Genomic DNA, 25,046 nt, shown 5'->3' with positions numbered 1-25,046 from the left:
ACTGCAGTAATTTAAAATTTTTACTTTCACAAGGCACAAGTGATAGAGATACTATTAAGAGTATATTAAATACATATCATGCGAATAGCATTTACCGAAAGATCAATTTTTGAAATTTGCCATTATGTCAGTAAACCAAGGATCCAGATAAGTCTTAGAACAGAAAGTTCATTTCCTATTAACCTTAAAAAAAGTGCTCACAGAGGAGCACCTGGGTGGCTTAGTCAGTTAAGTGTCTGCCTTTGGTTCAGGTCACTATCTCAGGGTCCTAGGATGGTACCCTGCATCTGGGTCCCCACTCATCCAGGTCCCTGCTCAGCAGGGAGTCGGCTTCTCCCTCCCCCTCTGCCCCTCTCTCCCCTCATTCTCTTTCTCTGTCTCAAATAAATAAAATCTTTAAAAAAAAAAAAGGCTCAAAGATCTCAAGAACCAAAAATTCCTTCACAAGACACGAATAACTGATAACTGCTTGAATTATATTTCTACAACCCCAAATAATAACTATGCATTTTAACAAAAGAACAAAATAAACTAAAAGGATCAAACTACCAAATGAGTTTTTTTTAACTTTTTTTTTTTTTTTACGATAGTCACAGAGAGAGAGAGAGGCAGAGACACAGGCAGAGGGAGAAGCAGGCTCCATGCACCAGGGAGCCCGACGTGGGATTCGATCCCGGGTCTCCAGGATCGCGCCCTGGGCCAAAGGCAGGCGCCAAACCGCTGCGCCACCCAGGGATCCCCCAAATGAGTTTTTGAAAAATATTCAAACATACTTGGAAAATGTTTGAGGAATTAAAAAAATATTCCTAGAATTCAAAAATTGAAATTAGTAATTCTGCATTTACTTAAGGAAAATGGTCTTACCAAAGGAGAAATACCTGTCCCCTAATACCAGTGCATTTACAGTCAGTGTCTCAGTTTGAAGATTATTAATACTGAATACAATTCCATTAAAAACTGTTACATATACAGGTTGAACCATGTGAAATCACCAATGGTAAATCATTTTTGACCTGCAAAAAATGGCAATTTCATACGGTTCAAATGAAGATTTATATTTGTATGGCATAATTCATCATTTGAAATTATTTTCTAGCAAATTCAACCGTGCAACTATGAAATAGTAGACATTGAGGAATACAGGACTCACAGTCTTTGGATTTAGTTCTCTGTATCTATAAAAGACATTGTTCATTTATCTACTTATAACTAGGATATTTTGTGTGTGTGTGTGTGTGTGTGTGTGTGTGTGTGTGTGTAAAAAATTAAGACAAAGCAACTTGTAACAGCACACTTGTATTATCTCAGTTTTCACAGGTTTGGAGTCCAGGTATGGCTAACTGGGTCTGCTGCTTAAAGTCTCACAGGCTATTAGCAAAGTATGCGTTCTCATCTGGAGGCTTGATTAGGAAAGGACCCACTTGTAGGCTCACATTTTGGAAGGAATTTACTTCACTTGTAGTTGTAGGACTAAAGCATTCTGGCTTTTTTGCTGGTTGTTGGGTGGAATTCACCCTTAGCTCCTAGATGCTCATAGTGGCCTTACTTGCAACATGAGAGTTGAAACATATTAAGGTGGGCAAGAGAAAGAGAAAGAAATCGGCAAGACAGAAGCTAAATTATTCTCGTAACCCAATTTGGAAAGGGATGTCTTGTTACTTTCACCATAATTCATGTATTAGGAGCAAATCATTTGTTCTAACACTCAAGGGGGTAGTAGATAGGGGTGAGGATTACACAGAGGTATCAATGCTTGGAGTTGGAATCTTTTGGAAGCATCTTGAAGCTTACCACCATACTCCTCTCTCCAAATAGAATTCATGTGTGAATCCTGCTAAGTCAAACACCAATCATGACAATTTTTTGGTCCTTGCTACATGTAATTCCAACATACTCCATGAGAATTAAGGGTGAGCTTGTATGAAAAGCTAGGCAATATTTTTTCTCATGGTTCAGTCCTTTTGTGACCATCAGGGAGCTAGCTTAAAGCCAAGGTCAATGCTTGGAGTCTATCAGAAGAATTTGGGATCTTTTTTTTTTTTTTTTTTTTTTAAGATTTATTTATTCATGAGACACAGAGAGAGAGAGAGAGAGAGAGAGAGGTAGAGACACAGACAGAGGGAGAAGCAGGCTCCATGCAAGGAGCCTGACATGGGACTCGATCCTGGGTGCCCAGGATCAGGCCTTGGGCTGAAAATGGTGCTAAACCGCTGAGCCACCTGGGCTGCCCAAGAATTTGGGTTCTTAATGATAGTGTCAAGACAGAGAATTTGCCAAAGGTGATCTTCCTAATGCAGGACCTTGTTTGTTTAATAATAATAATAAAAAAGTACTCGTTTATGTCCTTCTTACTGAGTTCTTCATGATTTACAAATGAATGCATCTTTACTGACACAGCACCTATACTATAGAAAAGCATCTTGCCTTGTATGAAAAGGCATTTCATCTTTACATTTTCTTCCCTCCAACTAGAAAAATATGTTACTTCTTAGACTTCAAGCTACCTGGAACATAGCTCTATTGAATGCAAAGATCATAGGCAAAGTAACCCTGGTTTACAAAGTACTGTTGACCCATGCTTTGGGACTTAACTAGTTTGAACAAAATACTAAAATACAATGAATCCTTACTTCTGAAAAGTATCCTTTATCATGTAGAATAGCATGTGTCAATCTTTAATGTGCACACAAATCACAGAAGAATCACGTCAAATCACAGATTCTGATTCAGTTAGTAGGAGATAAGCCCTGAGAATATGCATTTCCTGGCAATCTTCAAAGTGATGTCAATGTTGCCTAGTGTGAAGATCATGGTTTGTGTAGAAAACACATAGACATACAGACTATATACAGACTACAGAGGGGAAAAAATGAGCTCTTGGCTTTGCCAAGAAAATGATTTCAAAAGTATGCTTAAGTTTGTTTTTTTTTTTTTTTGCCTTACTTTTATTTTACTTTGATCCTTGGGAGATAATCATGAGCTTAAAGAATGCTTAAAAAATTTTAAAAAGAAAGTCTAACATGCAAACCAACAGTTTGTTTCTCATTTGTATTTTTATAATTCTGTTAGATCAATGAGAAAAAGAGGAGCTTTTCACTGTTAATTATCTTGATATCTATTGGGGAGGAAACTGTATCTTAAATAATGAGGCCAAACGATTCTTCAATTCAGAGGAAGCACGACAGCAATTTTTTTCCTTGAAAAGAAGAAAGCTTCCCTTTGATGAGCTGAAGGTAACATTATGTTCTTCTTTGCAGTCTCCTGTGACTACTGATTTACATCAAAGCTTAGCTGACAATTCAGCATTTTCACTCGGTTCTTTGGACTGAGTGGAAATGTCAGGTAGTTTAGTTTAGATTATTCACTACAAGGCATAGGAGAGGACTTTTATTTAGGTTGAAAAGAGCTGCAAATTAGTACTATCCCTGAACCTTTCTGGAATGCCACTTCCATTTGAAATTCACAAGCCTAAATCATATGACAAAAGATCAGAAGCCTTTAAAGGAAGAACCAATGATTTATTTTATTTGGAATGTATGTATCTCCAACTGAAATGTTAATTACTTTGAATTTGCAGAAGGTGATTGATTGCTCTTAGTAAGATTTATCTATCCCTTTCAAAAATTAATATTAAGGGGTTTCCAAGACTTCTGCTTTATCTTTTCCAACTGGTTAGGACACTTAAATACTCCTTAATAAAATGTAGTCCTTAGGATGACAGGAAACATCCAATCTGATGTAATAAAGGGTAAGTTTATGCAGCAATAAATCTTCAATTTAAATTTTGCTAACACTACAGTAGTGTAAAGGCTAACATAATTTGGTTAGCTAGCTAATAATAGCTAACATGAGTTTGCTATTTAGATTATCTCAAATCAACTACTTTAAAAATAATTTTAGGTAACTACACAGATCCCTCAAAATTATGCTTAATTAGCATATTTTTCTTATATGATGAAAAGGAGGCTTTAAATCATTCTTAACCAACATATTTCTAAATTCTGAAATCGAAGGGGTCCCACTAATGACAATTTATTATATTTCAAGTATTTGTAGTAAGTTACGTAGAAACCACAATTTGGTGGGGAAAAAAGAAAAAACTATAAAATTTAGAGAAGAAAATATAAATGACTACCCAGAATTATCTCCACTAACATTTTGGCATATTTATTTCTAGTGCATTAATGCTAGTATAGATATACATTCACAAAATTAATGTCATAGTTCAAATATACACAGACCAAGTACAGGCATGCACACATAAGTAGTTTTTTAAAAACGTGTTTTTCTACTGGTATTAGTTGGCTAGGCCTGCCTTGACAAGGAACTGGGTAGCTAAGCAACAGGAATTAATTTTCCCACAATTCAGGAAGCTTGAAGTCCAAGGTCATAGTGTAGACAGAGTTGGTTTCTTCTGAGGTCTCTTTCTTTGGCTTGTACATAGCTATCTTCTCCATGTGTCTTCATATGGTCTTCCATCTGCACATGTGTATTTCCAAATTTGTTCATCTTACTAAGACAACAGTCATATTGGATTAGGGCCCACTCTCATGATCTCATTTTAAGTCAATTATCTCTTTAAAGATTCTATTTCCAAACATAGTCACATTTTGGGGTACTAGTGATGGGGGAACAGGGCTAGCTGAGGACAAAGCACAAGCTGGGTGCAGCACATTGACAAGTCCTTGAAACAGGCAGAGGGACCTTCTTCTATGGACCCAAGTGCCTCGATATTCATATTTTGCTAAGGGCAAAAAGCAATCTTAGCCCAACCCCCAGGGTCCTGTAAGTCTACTTTAACATATAAAAATTCCTTTAAAAAAATTCCTTTAGAAATTTCTTTTATCAAAAAAAAAAAAAAAAAAAAAGAAAGAAAAGAAATTTCTTTTATCTTGGGGCAGCCTCTGTGGTTCAGCAGTTTAGCGCTGCCTTTGGCCCAGGGCCTGATCCTAGAGACCCGGGATCGAGTTCCACGTTGGGCTCCCTGCACAGAGCTTGCTTCTCCCTCTGCCTGTTCTGCACCTCTCTCTCTCTCTGTGTGTGTCTCTCGTGAATGGATGAATAAAATCTTTAAAAAAAATTTTTCTTTTATCTCTACCCCCTAAGATACATGTTGGCAATCATCCCCCAAGCACATGGTCCACTGATACACGTCTGAAGGGTCTCATGACTCAGGTTTTATTAGACGGTAATAAGTGACCTTTTCCCAACAATAGCTAGCCCCCTCAAGGTCCTAGAAACCTTGCTTCCAAAATTCCTTAGAGTGTACACTATCTTCAAGCCCCTTCCTACTCCCAGGTATATAATCAGCCACCCCTCACAGGCCTAGGGCAGCAGCTCTTCCTGCCCATGGGTCCTGTCCCCATGCTTTAATAAAACCATCATTTTACACCAAAGACATCTGAAGAATTTTTTCTTGGTCGTTGGCTCTGGACCACCCCACCAAACCTCACCTATATTCCAAAACTTCATCACTAGGAGTTAGGACATCAATATATTAATTTTAGGAGGATACAATACAGCCTATAACACCATTTAAATTGATATCATTCACATTTATCCACATTATTAAGTACCCTAGTATCAGGGCACCTGGGTGGATAAGTCAGTTGGCTTGGGTCATAGGGATCAAGCCCCATGTCTAAAAATAAATAAATAAGTAAATAAATATCCTAGTATCACACAATCTAAATGTAGATCTATAATAGATGATTTCCCAATTTCACATTTTCAAATTATATTCAATTTTTACAATTATAACTACATCTCTCTGTATTAAACCTTTTCCCATATCTTTATTTTCTTAGATAAATCCATAGAAATAAAATGACCAGTGGAATGGTAGATATTGCTTTGGCTCCTCATAGGAATTTCCACATTGCTTTCCCAAAGTGACTTCAGTGGATGCATCAGAAAATAGTACATAAGAGGAACTCTTCACCACAGCCTTGAGATCACTCAAGGTATCATTTTTATTCTTAGCAGTTTCATCAGGGAAGAAAAAATTTTTACGGTTTTTGCCTTTATTACTAGTAGTAGTAATGTAGACTCTTCATATGCTTATTGGCAATTTGCATTCATACTATTATAAAAGAATCAGCGGCTAATGTTTTCATAATCAATATTTTGTGTATTTTAGTTCATTGTTCATAGTCATTGCTCTTTAATGTAACTCTACATATAGTTCATAACAAAGTTTATACTTTAGTTCATAACTGAGGTACTGTAGTGACATTTTACCTCTTAGTACCAATGTTTTTTAAAGATTTTATTTATTTATTCATGAGAGACACACACAGAGAGAGGCAGAGACATAGAGGGAGAAGCAGGCTCTTTGCAGGGAGCCCAATGCGGGACTCGATTCCCGGACCTGGGATCTCACCCTGAGCTGAAAGCAGATTCTCAACCACTGAGCCACCCAGGCATCCCACTTAGTACTGAATTTTAGAGCACGTTTCTCAACCTTAGCACTATTAATATTTTGGATGAGACAATACTTTGCTGTGGGTTACTATTTTGTGCTCTGTAAGATGTTATTTTTTAATTGGTGCATTGTTTTTGAATAACTTGTGCTAAATACCAGACTATTCCATTTTTATCAAAAATGAGAATACCAAGGAAACATGATAATTTGATATTTCTTCTTGTGTAGTAACTGGACTTAATAAATACACATCTACAAACACATTAATTATGTAATTGTGACAGCTCTGTCATATATCAGAAATTATATCATTGTATGTCTATCATAAAGAGAATGAAAAGTCTTCTCATTAAGATATACATATCACAACAAAACAACTGTAGTGAAGTGTAAAACAAGATAGAACTTCGTAGTTTTTCAAATGAAGAAACTGAAGCATGGTAAAATGTTATATGTAAACTCAACAGAAGAAAGTTAAATTAAAATCAAATCGTAGGGGCAAGTTGGTGACTCAGTCAACTAAGCATCTGACTCTTGATCTCGGCTCATGTCTTGATCTCAGGGCCAGGAGCTGGGCATGAAACCTACTCAAAAACAAAACAAAACAAAATTGTAGATATACTTCTAACGGAGAGGTGGAGTTCTGCATCCTTCCCTTGAATCTAGGCTGGACTTCAACTACTGTAACCAAATGAGTTAAGGTGGAAGTGACGTTATACCATTTCTAGGCCTAGCGTTTAAGAGGACAGGAGTTTCTACTTTCAATCTCTCAGAGCCCAAAGCTTCTACCTAAGAACTTTGATTATTCTGAGACTGCATTACTGTGAGGCAGTACATGCTAGGCATCTATGGAGCTAATGAGAAATAGAGGGAGGGTAATGCTTGGCCATGTGTAGGTATATATCTAATATAATAGTTGGAGGGGAGGCAGGTGGGGGTATGAGGTAACTGGGTAATGGGCTAATGGGTATTAAATGAGGGCACATGATGCAATGAGCACTGGGTGTTATATGCAACTGATGAATCAATGAAGTCTACCTCTTAAACTAATAATACCCTATACATTCATTGAATTTCAATAAAATAAAATTCCAAAAAATAAAATAAATGAAATCTTGTTCTCAGATATTTGCATTCTCATATTCGTTGCAACATTATTTACAATAGCTGTGAAGTGGAAACCAGTTAAATGTATGCCGACAGATAAGTGGATAAAGAAAATGTGGTATATACATACAGTGGAATGGTATTTAGCCATAAGAAGGAAGGAACTCCTATCAAATGCTACAACAGGGATGAACCTTGAGGATATTACGTTAAGTGAAGTAAACCAATCACAGAACAACAAATATGGCCTAATTCCGCTTATAGGAAGTATCCAATATAGTCAAACTTGTGCAAACAGAAAGTAGAGTGGTGATTGCCAGGGCAGTGAGGAAGGAACGATGGGTGAGTGGTGTTCAAGGAGTAAAGAATTTCAGTGATGCAAGACAAAAACATTCTAGGGATCTGCAGTACAAAAATGTGCTTATCATTAATGATACTGTGTTATAAACTTCAAAATGTGTCAAGATGGAAGAACTCATGTTTTTTTTACATTAGACAAATGTGAAGGAGAAACGGACTTTCCATGACAAATAAAAAATGAGGGAATATGTGAGCATTAGCCCTGTCTCATAAGAAATAGTTTAAAAAGTTCTTCAAGGAGAACATAAATGATAAATGTCAGAAATTCAGATGTATATAAAGGAAGTAAGATTGTGAGCTAAGGGATAAATGAAGGCAACATAAATGTGCTGTTTTGCCTTTTTCTTAATTGATCCAAGAGATAACCATTTGTTTAAAGAAATAATACCAACAACATATTTGGTGATTATGTCAAACAGATACACAAGATGAATGGCAGCGGTGTTACAAGGACTGGGAGGGAGAAAACAGGAATACCATTACAAGGTATCTGCACTACCAGGGAGTGATGTAGGGTTATTTGAAAGTGGACTTAGATTGGTTGTAAATATATGTTGCAACTCTAGGGGAAAAAAAATTTAAAACATAAGAAATGAGTTACTTATATGCTGGGACACAGAACATGGAATCACACGCAAAAAATGCTCAATTAAAGGAGAAAGCAGAAAGGATGAGGAAGCAAAACAAAGTGCTGTCAGTTGAAAATGTTTAGAAATACGGTAAATTTTACTCAAACTATTTAAATTATCCTGTTAAAATGATATGTCCTGAGAACACCAATTAAAATACATAGAGGGGATAAAAGAAAAGATTGAACCTGACGTTGTTTACAAGAAACTCATTTTATCTTTTTTTTTAAGTTTGTTTGTTTGTTTATTTATTTATTTATTCATTCATTCATTCATGAGAACACAGAGAGATAGGTAGAGGGAGAAGCAGGCTCCATGCAGGAAGCACGATGTGGGACTCGATCCTCGGTCTCCAGGATCCCGCCCTCGGCCGAAGGCAGCGCTAAACCGCTGAGCCACCGGGGCTGCCCTACAAGAAACTCATTTTAAATGTAAAGACAGAAAGATAAAAAAGTACAAGTATGGAGAAAGACATAACATGCTAAGAAAGCTGGAGTGTCTACATTAATTTCAGACGAAGCATACCTCAGAGCGAGGAAAATTATCACGTATAAGAAGGGGCATTACATAATGAAAGACGAGTCCGTTTTCCAAGAACATGAACCAGTCTTTTTATTTATTTATTTATTTATTTATTTATTTATTTATTTATTTATTTACCCGTCTTAACCTGTATTCACCTCGTAATTCAATTTCAGTCAAAATGCCACTAACAACAACAAAAAAAATGCCACTAACTTATGTTGCAGGTATTGACAAACTGATTCTAATGTTTAAACAGAAAGGCCAAACACGCAGGATAGCGAACACAATACTGTAGGACAACGAGGTTGGAAGACTGACACTATATGACTTCAAGATTTACTCGAAAGCTAATATAATTATGACATTGTGGTACTGGCAAAAGAACACATAAATAGATCAGCGAGGCAGAACAGTGTACCCAGAAATAGACTTCCACAAAAACAGTCTATTGAGTTTTAACAAAGGCTCAAAGGCAATTCAATGAACAAAGGAACAATTCATTGTCTTTTCAACAGATGGTACTGGAATGAGTGGACATCCATATGAAAAACAAATAGAATCCATATAAAGACTATACACCTTTCACACAAATTAACTCAACCTGGATTATAGAAATGTTAACTGCAAACTAAAAACAAAATTCTGGAATATAAGGGAAAATTCAGGGGACCTTGGTTATGACTATAATTCACATATATAACACCAAAAGCATGACCCATTAAAGAAATAATATTGATAAGTAGGAATCTGTTGAAGTTAGAAATATCTTCTGTGTGAAAGGTATTATTAAAAGAATGAGGGATCCCTGGGTGGCGCAGCGGTTTGGCCCCTGCCTTTGGCCCAGAGCGCGATCCCGGAGACCCGGGATCGAATCCCACGTCGGGCTCCCGGTGCATGGAGCCTGCTTCTCCCTCTGCCTGTGTCTCTGCCTCTCTCTCTCTCTCTGTGACTATCATAAATAAATAAAAATTAAAAAAAAATAAAAGAATGAAAAGACAAGTCATAGGCTGGCGAAAATATTTGTAAAACTCATCTGATAGAAGATTATGTCCTAAATTTACAAAGAACTCTAAAAACTTAAGGATAAGAAAACAAGTAGCCCAATTAAAACATGAACAAAAGATCCTAATAGACAACTCACCAAAGATCTACAGATGGCAAAGAAGCGTGTGAAAGGATGTGCAACACCATGTGTCATTAGAGAATTGCAAATTAAAACAATAGTGGGATGCCAGTGTATCTATTAAAATGGCTTAGATCCAAACACTGATCACACCACACATGGGCCAGGATGTTGAGCTGCAGGATTCCCTCTCAGCGCTACTGAGAAGCAAAATGGTACAGTCACTTTGGAAAACATTTGGGTAGGTTCCCACAAAGAGAAACCTAAACTTATAATATGATCTGGCATTCATGTTCCTAGATATTCACTCTACTGATATAAAAATTCATATCCACACAAGGAGCGCCTGGGTGGCTAAGTTGGTTGTTTGACTCTTGGTTTTGGCACAGATCATAATCTCATGGGTCATAAAATCGAGCCCCCCACGGTGGGCTCCAAGCTCAGTGGGGAATCTGCTTGAAGATTCTCAACCTCTGACCTTCCACCACATGCTCTCTCTCTCTCTCTCTCTTTTTAAGATTTTATTTATTTATCCATGAGGGACACAGAGACACAGGCAGAGGGAGAAGCAGGCTCCATGCAGGGAGCCTGATGTGGGACTCGATCCTGGGACTCCAGGATCACACCCTGGGCCAAAGGTGGCGCTAAACCGCTGAGCCACCCAGGCTGCCTGCTCTCTCTTTAAAAATAAATAAATCTTTACAAAACACTCTCAAATCCACACAAAAACCTGCACATGATTTACAGCAACCTTCCTCAAAACTGCCAAATACAAGAAGGAACAAAGATATTTTTCAGGAAGTGAATGAAATGAACGGTGTTCATCAACAGTGGAATATTATTCAGAAATTAAAAAAGGAAATGAGCTATGAAGCCATGAAAATTGAAGGAACCATAAATATACATATATATGTAAGTGAAAGACGTCAATCTAAAACAGCTATATATGATATGATTACAACTATGTAACACTGGGAAAGGTGAAACCAGAGAGTTAAAAAAAAAAAAAAAAATCAATGCTTGCTAGGGGTTCACGGAGAGAGAAGAGATGAATAGGGAAAGCATGAGGATTTTTAGGGTAACAAAACTGCTTCATATGCTGTAATGGTAGATACATAACATCATACATTTGTGAGAACCCATATAACAGCATGAAACCAAAAGCGCATCTTAATGTAAACTATGTACATCAGCTATGAATAATGTATCAATAATAGTTCATTACTTGTAAGAAATACACCACACTGGCATAAGAAGATGGTGATAAATGATAGTGTGAAGGAGGGAAACCCTCTGTATGGTTTGCTCAATTTTCTGTAATTCTAATACTGTTCTAAAAATACTGTGCATTAATGAAAAATAAGTCATTTAGTTGTAAATTTATAATTTGTGTATTTTACTCTATATAATTTGGGCCTCAAGATAATAACATTTAAAAATAAAAACAAAACATTTAAAATACAACAAAACATAATCAAAAGACTTTGGTTGTAATTCCCTTAGTATAATAAAAAGTGATTGAGCTCAGTATTTTAAAAGATTGGGATCCTAAAATGTAAAATTATTGTTGGACAAAAAGGCAAGGCCTGGAAAGGTCAGATACTGAACCAGAGAGTAGATTATGAGCATATTGTGGTAACCTTTATTTTTATTATTTATGGTTATTATTAAAAAAAGACAGTCATGTAACATCAGAAATGTCCACGTGATTTAGACTGTGTACATTTATCAATGGTATAGTTTTAGGATAATCTTCTCAAATTTTATTTGTTGTCTCCTGAAATGTTTATACAACACTCAAATGAGACAGAATCTTGTACCTTTTTTTTTTTTTTTTAAGATTTTATTTATTTATTCATGAGAGACACAGAGAGAGAGACACAGGCAGAGGGAGAAGTAGGCTCCATGCAGGGAGCCCGACATGGGACTCGATCCCGGGTCTCCAGGATCACACCCTGGGCTGAAGGCAGCGCTGAGCCACCCAGGCTGCCCAATTATCTTTTTTTTTTTTTTTTTTCCCACTGCCATTTCCAAATGTCTGATGCTAAGGGCAGTACACAGTAGGAGTGGGTTTCATGAATTTTTGCCAGGAAGCTGAAAGTGTTACATCATCCACTAGATTATACCATTCCTTGGGTTTCCTTTTGAAAAAACAAATTAAACAAAACTACCTCTTTAATTAAGAACATACATAAAAGCAGAATTCAGTGAGAATATGGGTGGCATGCACATGCACAGCATTAAAAAAAGTTTTAGCAGAAAATGCAAATAAAGGTGTTTTTACACATAGAGGTGGAACTAGGGAATATATCCAAACACCAGCAGTTCTAGAAAGCGCTTTTCTAGCTCCCGCTGGTACTGGACTTTATAAAACGCATATAATCATGATGCTGAGGGAACAACCAGCTGGATCAGAGAACTTGTTTGCGCTTGCTTTTCATCTAGTCAGCCCAAATGAACGATTTTGTTCTGACAAGGATTTCTTTCACAAGGGTCCTACAAACCTACAACATATAAATACCAAGGCCTTTAAATAGCTCTACCAGCTTACATACACACAAAAAGAGGATATTATTAGAGTATTTATATAGATTAAAATGTCAACATTTTGAACTGCAATTAAGATTGTTCCAGCTTTTCTTTTGTAAAGCTTTATTTTCAGGGATTCATAATTCAACATAATAATCATTCCCAATATATAACTTGGCTCACAAACTCACAGGATGCAAGGGTTCTATTTTGATCTTAAAATAAAGCAAATTTGAATTAAAAGGAAGTGACACAGTGTAACTCTCTTCGTTTGATACTATTTTTCAGCCTAGTAGCTATTGCAATGGATTTTTTTCTTTAGCATATGGAAGTAACTAAATGTCTTGTGATTGGCTTTCTGAATTGCAAGAGTTTGTGTATATATTTCCCTAGACTGCAGATAATATATTTCAAAAAATGCATGCCTTGAGTATGCATAGTCAAGGAACCAGGGATGTTCTATCTGGAGGACAACTGTCTTCCAAGGAATTTCAGATTCAATAGGTAGTGGACTTGCCCGGTTTGGACATGGCTGGAATGTGTGAATTAAAAGCATGAGAAAACCAAGGGCGCCTGGCTGGGTCAGCCAGAAGAGCAGGGGACTCTTGATTTGGGGGGTCATGAGTTTGAGCCCCAAGTTGGGTGTAGTGATTACTTAAACAAAACAAAACAAAACAAAAAACCCCCAAAATTTAAAGGCACGAGAAAGCAGATGAAACAGCAGAGGGAAGATACTCTTTAAAGTAAGCTTGTCCAGAAAGGGTAGCCATGGTAAGTAGTGAGCATTGTGTCCTTAAATGTCTTTCTAGAATGGTCTAGAAGATCTCTTCTTAGAGATGTTGGGGAGATGGCTTTGGCAGTACTTGAGATTCCTTCACATTTTGAAATCCTAAACATTTAAAAACCATATTTCAAAATTTTGTGGAGCATAAAGAAAACTAGAATATCCATATTTAAAAGATAACTGTTCCAAAATATATAAGAGCTGACCATTACTGTCAACTATTTCTGTCCAACAATTTCAAGCTGTCTCTGGAGTATGAAATATCTGGACTAAAACTATGGAAATATATTTGTAGGATTAATATCTAAAATTGGGATTGCCAGTAAATAATGTATGGGATAATATATTTCTGAAATATGTTGATATATTGCTCTTAAAGTTTCACACCACTCCTGTAGAGTATGAGTGCTCATGTCCTCACTACTCTCCAACACTAAGAATTAATACATTTTAAACCATTTAAAGTGATTCTTACTATATCTTTTTAAAATTGAGGTGGAATTCACATTAGATCAATATGATCATTTTAACACAAACAATTCAGTGACATTCAGTACATTCACAAAGCTATATAATCACCTCATCTATCTAGCTCCACAACATTGCTGTCACCCGAATAGGAAACCCTATATCCATTAAGCAGTTGCACCCCAATCCCCAGTCTCCCCAGGCTCTGGCGACCAACAATTTGCTTTCTGTTTCTATGTATTTATCTAGTAAAGATGTTTCCTATAAATGGAATCACACAACAGGTAATGTTTTGTGCCTGGCTTCTGTCACTAGGCATCATGTTTTCTAGGTTCCTTCATATTGTATTATTTATTACTACTCCTTTCCTTTCTATGGCTGAATAATATTTCATTGTATAGATATACAACACTTCATAGGTCTTCTAGAAGGTACACATTTTAACAATCATTTCAATGATGTCTCTTCTGTACTTTATCCTGTGACCACTTCAGATAAATACAACACCTTTTGATGTTGTAAAAAAACTAAGCATGGCTTTCACTTTATGAAAGCTCTCATAGTAAAGAGAGTATAACCTTATAAAATCAGGCACGTTTTTATCAGTCTCATTACCTGGTTTCAACTTTGTTGAAATTACTTAACACCTTTGATTTTATACTAATATACTTGTGCCTGTAATGTCTAACCTTTGGTGGGTCAAAAAATTTATCTGGCATTCAAATAGAGCTCATCACCAATCTTTTGATCCACATAGGGAGGTGTGAGAAGTACCAAGCATGCCCAGGATTAAGAACAAAGGCTACATGTTCTCAACTGATTATCCATCTTTCTCTACTTTCAAAAGGGAACCAATACTCATTGTCATCACCCAGACTATTACACCTTCCACTATTTCCAAATGTGATTCAGCCTCCCCACTGCCCATACCACTCTTCCTACCCCAAACCCATCGTAATGCCTCTCAGTCTCCAGATCTCCAATGGACAAACTGCATTATATGCACAACTTTTAACTTCTGGCTTTAGCTGAAATCTCGTCTTTCTACCACTAGCTCTTCCATAAACATATCACAATAAAACTGGTTTTAGTTTCTGTATTTGTTTCCTTCCCAACACAGGTAGCTCACTCCTGGGAAATGAGAATCATTCTCCCTTACTTCAAATTATCATTTGCAATAGTTTTTCTACTTTCCTCATTTGTAACCACAGATCTTTTGTGGCCCACACCATTAGACAATACCAATCTTCCTTGCTTTCACCCACTTCACTAGCTATCCTGGCCCCCTCACCCCCTTTCCCCCAACAACCACACATTGAAGATTTAGCTCCTGTTTCTCTAGATTCCTCCACTGTTAGAACTATTTCTGGATGATTTCAGTATAAAAGGAAATGTGAAAACCATGGAGCTGGACTCTCAGATAACGCATTAAGAAATAACATGCCACTCGCTTGTGGAGAAGACAGTTGACTGACAACCTATAGCTGCCCCAAGGTTAGTATCTACTGTAGTATTTGCCTTGAGGCCATATTCTTCCAGAGAAGCAGCCTCTAAGCGTTGGTCCTTGCCCTTTCTGACTAAGGCAGGACTCCTATAAGGGTCAATCTTTGCTCCAGACCTATTAGGTTAGCCAAAGCGTCATCACAACCACATCAGAGTCTGAGGCTCTCTCTGGGTTTTGCTCCTTCTCTCTTTTCCTTCCAATGTGTCAGAAATGCTTTGTGTTCCAATCTTGTCTCCTCTCTCACAGGAACTGTCCTCCCCAATAATGCTCTAGGACTCCAAACTGCACAACACTGTGGGCATAGCAGAAGTGACCTGACACAGTGGATGTTCAATTCAAGCTCCCAGCCTCCCTCCTCCTTTACCTGTCACTCCGTGATCTTTACCTACACGTTATTTTAGTGCCCCAATCTCATGAGCACACCCTAAACGTTGGTGTCACCAATAATTACCATATTTTAAACATCATGTCAGAGTATCACAACCTCTAGTCATGTGCATTTATTTAGTTACTCTTATTCAAACAATTCCTTATTTCATTAAAACCCCATTATATTCTTTATGGGCACCTGGGTGGCTCAGTCAGTTAAGCGTCTGCCTTTGGCTCAGGTCGTGATCCCAAGGTGCTGGGATCGAGCTTCACACTGGGGCTCCCTACTCAGTGGGGAGTCTGCCTCTCTTTCAACCCCCCCCCCATCATGCTCTTTCTCTCTCTCAAATAAATAAATAAAAATCTTAAAAAAAAAAAGCCATTATATTCTCTAAGAAACAAACAGGCCAAGAGCCATTTTAATTGGTAATACACAGAAACTAATATGTGTGTCTAAACCCTGGTAATAATAAAAACTCTGAAACTGATTTAACTATGAAATCTCCGCCTTGTCCAGTCACAGTACGATTATGTTACAGAGCCAGTAGCAGGAGAGTGCTTTGGTTTACTACCCCTCTTCATCCTAATGTAGCATTTAGTTTGTTCTACTAACACTACTGTGGGCATAGGTGTATATTTATTTTAAATCATCATATTAAGGCTGAAGGGAAGGGAGGATCAGTTGCAGTAACAGTTTTAGGCGACAGGTGCAGCAGCCCCATCTGGCACTGTCGCCCCCTGGTGGAAAGCTCTAAAATTGCTATTTCTCTCTGGTTTCAGGAGCTCTGTGGAGGCCACTGTTCTCTCTAAACCGTTGCTGTTTCATAAAGGGGATCAAATTCCATTAGATGTTGTGCGAATCTCAAAAAGGCTGATAATCATTAAAAATCAATCTAACTAGGAGAAGTTAATACTTTGCCCCAAACAACTATCTGTCCTTTTTCTCTCCTCAGCAGCTTTCATCTCTTCAGGCTTTTGACTGAAGAATGTCCAGACTGTAACAGAAACCATTTTATCATGTTTAGGAAATGTAATGAATATGTATCAAGCTATCAGAGCAGTTCTCTTAAAGCACTCTATGAACACTTTTGCGGGTGGAAGACGACATCCCCTACACCTCTCCTTTTGTGAAGGAAGGAGGCATGGACTCCCAACACTATGACAACTCTATCCAGAAAATTCTCTTCATAGATTCTTAGACATTTCCTGTTTCTCCAACCCTATATATCCTACTGGGGGGCATGGAGGGTTTTTCGTTTGTTTGTTGTTCTCTTGAAGTCACGCACCTTATTTTTGGATATCTGCAGATACATTTTAGATTTAAAACAATTTTCTGGGACACCTGTGTGGCTCAGCGGTTGAGTGTCTGCCGTCAGCTTAGGCCGTGATCCCGGAGTCCTGGGATTGAGTTCCACATTGGGTTCCCCATGGGGAGTCTGTTTCTCCCCCTGCCTATGTCTCTGCCTCTCTCTGTGTGTTTCTCATGAATAAATAAATAAAATCTTTTTTAAAGATTAAAATAAAACAATTTTCCTTGACAACCTCCATGTGAAATTTCTCACAACTCACTTTGGCTGGTAACTTTTATATTTCAACATCTGTCAGTACTTCCCAACTAGCATCATGTTAAATACGAAATACTTCAAAGATACAAAAGAGTTTTGAGAATAATGTAACATCCAGGTACCCATTAGCCCAAGCTAGCAAATCAAAGCATTTTTGGCCATAGATATGGATTTCAATTTTTATATGGGCTATTTTATTGCTAGCCAGAGAGTCTATGCTGATTTAGGGACATTTTTCCAAACTTCCAGTGTCATGCTGGAGCAAGACATTCTTTTTGATGTATCTTGGCAGGCTTTAAAACAAGTATTAGCTTTAGCATGAGTTCATAAGTTCTATAAAACTCTTTCCACATTGCCTATCACCAACCCAATAAACAGTTCAGGGCTATGGCCCTGTCTTTTCATTTATTCTTTGTTTCTGGAACTTGGGGATTTTTGTTTATTTCTTCCAAATTCAGCAATTCAATGTGCTACTGTTATACTTCATCAAGGATTTTTAAGACTTTATAGTATGGGAGAAGTTTTATGTTGATTCTGACTGTCCTACGTAAGAACAAGAAATCCCCATTCATTCCTCCACTTCCTTGACTCTCGCTTTGAAAGTAATACTTAAAATGCACTTGTTGAGATACCTGGGTGGCTCAGTGCTTGAGAGTCTGCCTTTGGCTCAGGGTGTGATACTGGGTGTGGGATTGAGTCCCACATCAGGCTCCCTCTGCCTATGTCTCTGTCTCTCTCTCTCTCTTCTCTGTCTCTCATGAATAAATAAATGAAATCTTTAAAAGAAATGCACTTGCTAAGGACACTAGCCTAGATCATATTGATAAATACAGTGACGAATTATGCATATCATCCTCTCATTGGGCTAACTGGAGACACCAAATGCATTTGACCAAACTATTCTATTTGAAAAACCCTCTGATTTTGATCACAAGACTTGCATGATGTTCCTAATCTATTATTCCTTCTTTTGCCACCTCCATTTTATGCTTGATCTTCATGTTGTAGTGTTCTAGGGTCAGTACTCTGCCCTTCTCTTATTCCCCAACTTTATTATAAGCTTATATGATGTGCACTGAATAATTGTTCCCAAATGTCTACTTCTCCTTTGCTACTCATAAGATTATTTATTGCTGACCACTGCCAGGTGACAGGCGGTGCTACCTTGTGTGCAGAATATACTTTCCTCTTCCATATGACTTACATTAACAAGAAAATGTGAACAGGAGTAATGAATGCCAATGAAGGGTAAACAATTTAAAAAATGTGTGTTTCCACAAAGTTTCTTCCACATTTTTTCATTGCTTTTAAGCTAGGATTACCCATTATTAGCTATTCCTTCAGCCTAATTCAGAGAATGAAGATGTATAGAAGAAGGCTAAGCAAAGCCCAACAGAGCCACAGCTGTCTCTCTTTCCAAAAATAACAGAAGCAGGAAATAAACTATTCAGTTGTGGTAAGCCACCGAAACATTGGGCTTGTTTGTGACTGCAGCATAATATAACACAAACTGACTGCTACAAAAGAAATCTCGTCACCTAAAGTTTATTTCTCTAGCCCTAAACTATGGACTGAGTTTCATTCAAGTAACTTTTTTAAAAAAGATTTTATTTATCTATTCATAAGAGATATATAGAGAGAGGCAGAGGCACAGGCAGAAAGAGAAGCAGGCTCTCTGTGGGGAGCCTGATGTGGGATTCTATCCCAGGACCCCAGGATAACGACCTGAGCCAAAGGCAGTCACTCAACCAAAGAGCCACCCAGGTGCCCCTCATTTAAGAAACTTCCTACCGATGTCTCCACTTCATAAAATGTGATCATTAGATGTAGAAAGGTAAGCTATTAGGAAAGATTAAAAAATCAAAGTACGCCTTGATAAATGGCCATGACTTGTTATGATCACAGGGGAGCTACTGTCAGTTAACTGTCATGATTATTAATTAGCACACATTTAAGGAACCAATGTTCCTCTATTTGCGGGTGTGGCTTACCATCCTTTGAAATATGTGCCATATGACAATCTCTCCATAGGATTTCTTTTTTTTTAATTTTTTAAATTTTTATTTATTTATGATAGTCACAGAGAGAGAGAGAGAGAGAGAGAGAGGCAGAGACATAGGCAGAGGGAGAAGCAGGCTCCATGCACCGGGAGCCCGATGTGGGATTCGATCCTGGGTCTCCAGGATCGCGCCCTGGGCCAAAGGCAGGCGCTAAACCACTGCGCCACCCAGGGATCCCTCTCCATAGGATTTCTTTAAAAAAAGTCTAATATATTTACTAGTTACAATAAAGCAATTTTATAAACAAAATTTAGTCATTGAAAGGTATGCGTTCATGTTTTTAAGTACCACTGGCCCATACTCCTAGGGTTAGAGGGATATTTTCTATTTTTATGTATGTTAATCCTATGCAGTAGATGTTATTGTAACTATTTAGAAAGATTAATACTAAGACTGGAATAAATTTCATGATATGTACATAAAGGGGGTCAAATAAGAGATCATAATTTTGGATGAAACAATTATCACTGGTTGGCATGGGATTTGATCTCAAAACCAACACTAAAGCAAGGTGAAACTGCATTTGTATGAGCCATGTGAGTAAATTACACTCTAATTCCGTAACATTTATTTCTATTCATTCATAAAATAATTGAGTTTTTATTCTCAAGTAGTATAGAAATACATTTAGTGAAACAAAAATGAAATATTTCTCTTTGAAAAAAATATTGAAAATTGAGTCATTCCTTTGGGATAGAATAAGTGGGGAATAATGAAGTGCTAACCATTGAGAAGGAATACTGTTTCTTCTTAGAGTATAAGTAGGTAAATTAACTATCAATATATATTTAAAACACTAAGCACTAGAACTTGGAGATTTAATTATTGAACTTACGAGGATTATTTAGTATAATTTCACAAACCAGAGTGCAGTAATTACTCACTAATAATTACCTTAAAATCTTTCCTTCATGTATAAGTGTGAATACAATTATTTTATTCCAAAAGTGGTTTCAAAGTTTTACAGAGATGTATGTAAAAAATGAATGAAAAACTATGGAAGAAGAAAAGCTGAATGCAGAACAGTACAAATTCCATGGGTTCTGAATGTTATCCTGAAGACCAACACAATAGCAGCGCAAGCTTTTTTTTTTTTTAAATTTTTTTTAAAATTTATTTATGATAGTCACAGAGAGAGAGAGAGAGGCAGAGACACAGGCAGAGGGAGAAGCAGGCTCCATGCACCGGGAGCCTGACGTGGGATTCGATCCCGGGTCTCCAGGATCGCGCCCTGGGCCAAAGGCAGGCGCCAAACCGCTGCGCCACCCAGGGATCCCCTGCTGCCAGAGAAGCTATTTTTAATCTAACCAAATATATAATCCAAAGATAACTAAAAAAAGTTGAGTATTTAACTTTTAATAATTTTATTTATTCATTCATTCATTCATTCATTCATTCATGACAGAGAGAGAGAGAGAGAGAGAGAGAGAATGAGAGAGAGAGGCAGAGACACAGGCAGAGGGAGAAGGGAGCCTGACGTGGGACTGGATCCCTTGTCTCCAGGATCACGCCCTGGGCTGAAGGCGGTGCTAAACCCCTGAGCCACCCGGGCTGCCCTAACTTTTTTTTTTTTTTTTTAAGATTTCATTTATTTATTTGAGAGAGAGAGAAAGTGTGTGTGTGTGGGGGGGGGGGGGGTGGGTGTAGAGCAGATGGAGTAACAGGCTCCCTGCTGAGCAAGAAGGACTTGGGGCTACAACCCAGGACCCAGGATCATGATCTGAGCCACCCAGGTACCTCTATTTTACTTTTTTAAGCTTTGATACATGAGGGAAATTTGACAGGCTGTTGTAATAATCATTACAGCTGTTCTCTGATATCTATTTCTCTTCTTCTGAGTACAGGGGAATCTGAAATTTCTTGATTCCATAACTTTGAATAGGACACTACAGCCAGTTGTAATCCATCAGTTTTTTTTTTTAATTTATTTTTATTTATTTATGATAGACATAGAGAGAGGCAGAGACACAGGCAGAGGGAGAAGCAGACTCCATGCCGGGAGCCCAACGCAGCTGTATAAAATCCTCAAGAGATTTCTTGCCCTTAAGCTCAGAGATGAACATCTGAGATGGTAGATGCTTTATCTGTCTTATTCTTTAAGTGACTCACTCAGATGAACAAGAACCATTCTTTCAACCTGTCATGAACATAAAACCTAGAGGAGAAATGCGCTTTTATTTCAAGCCACTGAGATTTTGGACATTGTTTCTTATGTAGTATGACCAACCTATGCTGACAGAGTCCTCATAAGAATATGCTAGATTAATATGGTTATCCTCAACAACAACCCTAACAACCAGTATTTTTAAAAAGGTCAGTAGTATGAATAAAAGCTTTATATAGAACTGCTATAAAACAGAAAATTAAAACTACAAATATGAGTAACATGTAAAATTAATTTTAATAATTTTTAACCCAATGTATATGAAGTATTATCATTTTATCACATAATCAACATAAAATATTAATGTAACACTTCACATTTTTGTATTAAGTCTATAAAATCCAATGAATTTCAAATGTGTCTAATTATACACATAAAATATCTCAATTCGGACTGGCCACATTTCAAGTGTTCCATTACTGCATGTGGCTAGTGACTACAGTATCGAACAGTGGAACTTTATAGGGTAAAGAATCTAGTAAAATAAATGATATGCAAATCCTTCCGTTTCTCTTTCATAAATCTTATTTTATCATTTGTGCTTTTAATAGATTATGACTAATAAAGGTATTTAAGGTTACATTCTATTACAAGAACACAGCAAGAAGATATCCTTTGTGGCTAAATTTAAACATATCTATATACTTTGTAAATGAGCAAAATGTACATGAAAAACCTTATACAAGAACTGAATAGCCTAAATCCGAGACCTGCCTGTACATATGGTAACATGACCTACGCATAAGAGTTGGCCCAACAAGAACTATCGGTAGTCAGAATCAACATTTTCCTTGAGACATCAAATGAGTCTTTTTCTCCACACAGAGACAAGTGGGAATTTAGGATACAAAAGTTCTCATGTATAAAGAGTGATCACAATAATTTTAGGTTAAAATATTTAATGTATATGTAACCCATCAATTTCTAGGACTATAAACTATTCATCAATCATCTGATTTGATTATAAGATTTAATGAATCTCTCAAGATAATCTGCTTGCAAATTCTATTCTTAGATAAAATGATCTGACCTACCACAGAAAGTTGGTAAATATAAATAATATTTGAGAACTGTGTCAAAAATAATTTTTAGAAAAATTTATTCTTTCATGAGAGAGAGAGAGAGAGAGAGAGGAAGAGAGGCAGAGACACAGGCAGAAGGAGAAGCAGGCTCCATGCAGCCCGATGTGGGACTCGATCCTGGGACTCAGAGATCACGCCCTGGGCTGAAGGCAGGCTCTAAACCACTGAGCCACTCAGGCGTCCCCAAAAATGATTTTTTTATTTTAAAAGAGTTGGGTATGTGATTCTTTCTAATGATGATTAAATAGCAGGCAAGGTGAAAACCCATGCCATTATTCTATAGGAAAATAGGAATAGGAAATTTTCCTATTCACCTCAATGGACAGGAAATACAAATAGCCCATTCAGAATGGTTTTCAGTCAGTAATATAAATGTGGAGGAGAGAGAGATACAGAAAATACAGTTTTTTGCCACTATGAATTATTACTAAGTCTGACAAGAGTATTTTTCAATCATTTTGACTTTTGGAGAAACTGATATAAGCATAAGTAGCTGAGAGCCAATATTGATTTGGTACAGTAAATATTTTATAGAAAGTAAAAGGCAAGGGGAAAAAAAAGAGTAAAACATGACCATATTCAGTGTCTAAGAGATCTCTCCATAGGGTGGTGAAGAATAAAATAAAGGTGAATACTGAGGTAACTTTGCCTAAGTTAATCTGATCCCCATGAAGAATATTAGCCAAAGAATCCAAAGTGGATGCTCCCTTATAAAAACGGATTAGACTAAACTGACTACTCTCCCATATAAATGGAAATTAAGAAAGTGAAAAAGATTGGACTTTTATTACAACTGACATAGATCCCAAAGGAGATCACCATGCAAGGGAAGGTTCTTAAGGTGCTCCAGTTCACAATCCTAACTAAGCTGCAAGCAGACAAATCAGTATCAACTACCAACCTTGTAAAATGTGTCATTTTGGATGTCCAGCAAGTAGAGATTTCAGATGACTGTAGCCCCCAGATCATAGAGGAGAGTTCCCAGGGAAGAACTACTCAGGGATTATTTCCACACATCCTGACCTACAGATGCATTAACAAAATAAAACAGTTGTTTTGCTTCACTACATTTTGAGGTAATTTGTTATATAGCAATAAATAACCAGAACATAGACTCATTTAAAAGTCTAAGACAAATAAATACTTTGTAAAGAGTTCTTCCTTTGGGAGATATACCTTATTCCCTTAAATGTTTAGGAGTATTCCACTGTACGAATTTCCCTTATTTTACTTGATCAGGGTCATCTAGATGGATAATCAACTTAATTCCTTATTTTCACTAAAAAAATAGTAAACAAAAATATAATAGTATGTATGTAAGTTATTTCTAAAAGAAAGATTTCGGCACACCTGGGTGGCTCAGCGGTTAAGCGCCTGCCTTTGGCTCAGGGTGGGATCCTGGAGTTCCTGGATCGAGTCCCACATCCGGCTCCCTGCATGGAGCCTGCTTCTCTCTCAGCCTATGTCTCTGCTTCTCTCTCTCTCTCATGAATAAATAAATAAAATCTTAAAAAAAATAAATAAAAGGTTTCCCTTTAAAAAAAAAAAGATTTCTGGAAGTGAAATAACTGACTTTAAGGTGTGTTCCTTTTATTTTATTTTATAGATCCTGTTAACACCTTTTTCCTTCCTGGCATAATGCCTCAACTGATATTCTCACCAATGGTGTATTTATGTGCCTAATCAACACAACAGTGGTTATTATGTATCTTAAAAATTTTAAACAAGTAATGGATAAGATATATTCGACATTCATTTAATTAGTATTAGGACTGATGGTAGGTCAGGAAATATTTTTGAAGTACCTGGATTAAGAGAAACTTTGATATGGATTCAAAATGATTATGTTTTAATATTCCTACAAAATAAAACACAAAACCTTTGCTACCTCAAGTAGGTTTTGCTTAAAAATAACTTCCTTTAAAAATTCTAAAATTGGGGCAGCCTGGGTGACTCAGCGGTTTAGCACCACCTTCAGCCCAGGGCGTGATCCTGGGGTCCCGGGATCGAGTCCCATGTCAGGCTCCATGCATGGAGCCTGCTTCTCCCTCTGCCTGTGTCTCTGCCTATCTCTCTCTCTATCATGAATAAATAAATAAAATCTTTTAAAAAAATAAAAATTCTAAAATTGCATTCACATTTTTAAATTGGATGAGGAAGTTCATCCTCTTAAATGTAGCTGAAACTAACTGAGCAATTATTCTCCTCCATCCAAGTAAATATCCAGGATATATTTGCAGAAACAGGATTCTATAAGCCATTTGAAGTTTGAATATGGTGCATATTGATATGACTTAGTGACTTAATGAAAGGCTCTTAACACATTCTTGATAGTTGAAAAGCCAAATAATTT

The sequence above is a fragment of the Canis aureus genome, chromosome X (assembly GCF_053574225.1).
Source record: "Canis aureus isolate CA01 chromosome X, VMU_Caureus_v.1.0, whole genome shotgun sequence".
NCBI classification, from domain to species: Eukaryota; Metazoa; Chordata; class Mammalia; order Carnivora; family Canidae; genus Canis; species Canis aureus.
The sequence above is the reverse complement of the archived record's forward strand: the minus strand, read 5'-3'. Positions refer to the sequence as shown.